We start from the raw sequence: 5013 nt of genomic DNA, 5'->3' as shown, positions 1-5013 counted from the left end.
CATGCTTGAGGGTGTTAACTGTAATATTTGTATTTTTAATCATCGATCATTGTTTTATCAGTTTGGTGATAAGAAATTATTGGTTTTTGATTCTTAGGTTATTATTTTTATGTGTTGATACTTTTGTTTTATTAAGATTTTGGCATACACATGTTTGTAAAGGGCTAATTACTATATGAACATAATCATATAATTATCACAGACAGTATATGTATATATAATTAAAAATATAATATATCAGTTAGTGTTGTTATCATTTTTTATTAATTCATATTAAATTTGAACTAAACAGATTGTTATTCCTGCGGTTTGCATTTTCTATCACAATTTCAACGGAGAAACGGTATGTATCATAAACTCTTTTAGTTATTACCTACCACATAAAATTCATTTCAGACACTTCCAGTTGAGTTTTGTAAAGGAATTTTTGACCCAGGTGCTAATATGCACCCAGTTGTTTTATATCACAAAGACAAAGATTGGTTTATTCAAGTTGAATTCACAAACGAACGTTATGTTTTTCAAAATGGGTGGGCTCAATTTGTTGAAGACAATCGGTTGATGTTTGGAGATGTCTTGGTTTTTTCTCCAATTAACGAAAATGAATGGAGATTCGTTTACGTTAGAGATCATCCAGTTCATGAAGACATGGTTGTTGATGTTGTGGTTCGTTACCCTACTCTTAAATATCTTGTAAGCAACGGTGTAAATTTTTTTATTAAATATTGAACAATCCTTGTAGTCATTTTTAAAATGTTTAATTTTTCTTATAATATTTATAACTTATTTTTTTTTAATTTTTTGTAGCCATTGAGAGATGATCAGGTTAGAAGCTACTTTAATTTACAGCCAAGACAGTATGATGAAATCATTGCTGAGTCTGTTGATGAATTTAAATGGAATCTATACATTCAGTGCGTCAAACTGACTACTCCGAGATTTGGTTTTACTGGTCTGTGGGAAGACCTGTCCAAGCACTGTAAGCTTGCTGTTAATAATTATTTGGTGTTTCAACGTCTTCAAGGTACGTGGACATTCGGAATGTATGTTTTTAATAGCCGTGGTATCGAACGTGTAAATTTTAATGATGATTTGGTATAAACCGGTCCAAATCTTCATCCCGAACTCGGTTATGTTCCAACGGTTATTGAGATTGAAAGTGATGACGAATCTGAACAACACAACCAGGTTGAAGGTATTTTTATCAAATTGTTTTATCTTGTATATATTTTTTACACTTTATATTATTAATTACTTTATAAGTTAAATGATGTATATTTGTAGGACTTGATATTGGTATGGAAGATGTTGATGAGCCGGTTTTGGATATTATTGTTCCTCATGTTCAAGAAGACAACATTTTGGAAGTGATAGTACCGGATAGGCTGGTAAGTAAACTCATATTATACAAGTCTTTTAATTTCATATGATGGATGTTCAAACAAATAACTTTTTAAGTTTAATTTTATTTATAGCGTTTTCCGGTTGAGTTTGCACGGAACAATAACTTTGGATGTGGAAACAGATTTGGTTTTAATAAATCCGAATGGTGTTGATGTCACTACTGAAATTTCTATTGAACTCAATGGTATTAATGAGAGGTATACGGTCAGACATTGGACAAGTTTTGTTCGGTCGAATGGTCTTTAGTTTGGAGCATTGGCTGTTTTCGAGTACAACGCGACTACTCATTCGTTGATACTCATTGATGTTCTTGGTTGATGTTGAAGTTGATCATGGATTGTTTTTTAATATAATGCATTAGGGTTTAAACACTACAATTTTCTAACATGTTCTATATATATGTTGTTAGCTTTAGTTATGTAAATTATCCTAATTATTTTGTTAGATTTAGTATGTATGGTTTGTACTACTAATTAAGACTTTATGTTAGGGTTTTTTTTTTGTTATAAGGTTAAGTTGAGTGTCATTAGTTGTCTTGTGTGTGTCTTATATAAGTATATATATTTATATATAAGAATTATTACCTATAATAATTATTGTCATCCGTTCAATAGGAAACAAATATATAAAACCTATACCTGAATGCCATAAAATATTTATATTATACAATAATTCCTATATAATTATCTATGCCATAAATTAATTATTTTTAAAAAGCTTATAATATTATTATTTTATACGAATACGTATATCTTAACTATTTAAAATAAGTCATAATTCAATTAACAATAATATTGTAAAAGATTTTCATATATCAATGGCATAAATTTGTTTATTTTAGTCATCATATTTCTAAATTATTGTGACCATATTTCCACCAAAAATAAACCAATCCTAATATAATGAGAATTATTGTTTCCTTTAAAAGAAAATAATTTACATTTTTTGTGTATATATACACATATAAATCAAGTTTCACTCAAACAATCATCATTGTCACTTATTTTCATTTTGATTATTGTCATACATTTCTTCCTCAACACCATAAGTTAAGTTTCGTTCCTTCATACATGTTGTTTAAAAAAGATACAAAATATTGATTTTATAAGTGTTTTCCACAATCTATGTTTATTTATCGAAAATAAATTTTTTTTTTTTGAACCATGTCATAGGTTTACGTTTGGCAGAATTAAAAAATGGTTTATATGCAAACAATAATTTTCCGATAATTTTTTTTTCACAAATACCGATTTTAAAGTTTTGTTTTTTTCAATTTCATCTTTATTTATATATTTAGCCGACTGTGATGTTTATACAAATCCAAATATATAGATAAAGAAAATTGATTTTTAACAAAAAAGTTGTTAAATTTTTCTTTTTTCGATTTTTTATTTCAATTTATTGTAATATTATTTGTTTCCGGTATTCCTAATTTACATTGATTTTCATTTTGAGTTATATTATTTAATGGTGTTTTTAAGCTTTAATCTATAAGACTCCATTTTTCTATCATAGGGTTCAGAGGCTTAACGCACGTTTAAGGTTTGTTATCTATATTTTTTGAAGATGTCTACATCCAAAAAGAAATGAAAAAATGAAGGATCTTCATCTTCTCAAAATAAGCTAAGTAACAGTGGTAGGTACAATAACGAACACCATTTGTGAACTCTTTTGCGTCCAAAAGGAAAGAAAGACGATCAATTTTAGATGCAAAAAGAACTTCCTCCGTTGACGTGGAGAAAAATGGTCTACAAAATACCTCGTTAGGTATATTGCATTTTCCTTATAAGTATTATTTTCCTTTTTTTGAGTTTTTTTCAAATAAATGATACGCCTATAGCGGAAACCAGTTCGCAAGTATGTAAATTGTATTAAAATTATAAATTTTTTATTAAAAAATTTGTTTTTAAATGAAAATTAACAAATCAGTTGTCTATTGAAGGTGGTTCTAATATACATGTTAGTTGTTTAAGCAACAATGCAAATTATTTTCCGCATACAACATATTCCTCATTTAATCCTTGTGTCCCTGGTATGTTATTAAATTGTTGTTCACTATGTATTGTCGTCATCAATTTATGTTTCTCATGTTTATGTTTAATATGTTAAACGATATAGTTAATAGAAATTTTGACAATTTGAAAAATATCCACTCATCCACACAAGTAACGCGTTTACAATCATTTATTATGTATAATATATATTTCATAATTTAATTTCAATCATTTATTATGTATTTATGTATACTAAGTAACTTGAAATGATGATATTTAAATTTTACTAGAATATGTTGATCATGGAAATCAATCCGTTATATGTCCAAGTTGCAATGCTTTGCTGTGGAAAGCCAAAGTTAACAGACCAAGTAGTAGTAATGAAGGAGCTTTTTCCCTTTGTTGTTATAATGGAATAGTCGAACTTCCCGATGTTAGACAACCATATGAGACTTATTTTGAATTATTTCGTGGTGAGAGTGCCACGAGTAAGTATTTCTTGAAAAAAAATTAGACGTTTCAATTCGATGTTTTCGTTTACGTCTATGGGAGGAAAGATTGACCATTCCATAGACAGAGGCAATGCGCCTTATACGTTTCAACTTAGCGGTGAAAACTATCATTGCTTGGGAAGTCTTTTACCATTACAGGGTCGTAATCCACAGTTTTCTCAACTTTACAGCTACGACACGGAAAACGAGGTTTCAAACCGTCAAGATGTTTTCGGGTAAATACTTTTAACGATATTCGTCAACTTTGGTTATGTTATTATTTTTTAGTATATGTTTTATTATATTTAATCAAAGCAAATATTTTTGTTGTGGGCAGTGATAATAATTCAATGGACGATGAGCTAGAAAAGCATATTATTAATCATTTGAAGACGATGTTAGATTCAAATAATCATTTGGTCCAAGCTTATCGGATGGTAAGAGATTGTTTTGAAGAAAACCCACAACTCGATTTGAAGTTGCGTATTATTGGAACAAGACAGCATGATGCGAGACAATAAAACTTACCATCCAATTCTGAAGTTGCAGCTTTAATTGTTGGTAATGTTGGTGACGCTGTTGATAACCGATTTATATTTGTTACCAAGCAATCTAGTTCCTTAAAGCGTATCAATGAACTTCATCCATCGTATATGTGACACCCCACATTTTCACGTTAACTTGTTAACCCAAACTTTGTTATCTTACACATCATGCATAACATTTACATGAGTCAATAACAAGTCACACACATTAGTCCATCAGTACGCGTTGGTAATTAATGTCGAATCAAATATGTTTGAATAATTTGGATACAATTGTTATTTGTTAGATGATTTTATGTGTTAAACTTGGTACATTATGCTCTCTTAACATGCTATTAGTTATTATATAAAAATAATACCTCAATAATATGTTTATAATATTATCTATGTGAAATTACAAGCTAAATGATTATGTGTTTAGTTCATAGTTTGTTTCATAAAATTATGATCGATTGCGCGTAATTTGTATATTTTCAGCTTTTATAAAATAGTTCTAACAATAATATCAACGAGGAATTATTTTTATTAGTTGAGTTATTATTTTATTCATAATGATTCGTTATAACCCGACTTGGTGTT

The sequence above is a fragment of the Bidens hawaiensis genome, unplaced genomic scaffold, assembly GCF_021521415.1.
Source record: "Bidens hawaiensis isolate Kalapana, Puna unplaced genomic scaffold, B.hawaiensis_p1.1 tig00041774_1, whole genome shotgun sequence".
NCBI lineage: Eukaryota > Viridiplantae > Streptophyta > Magnoliopsida > Asterales > Asteraceae > Bidens > Bidens hawaiensis.
Note: the sequence above shows the minus strand (reverse complement) of the source record.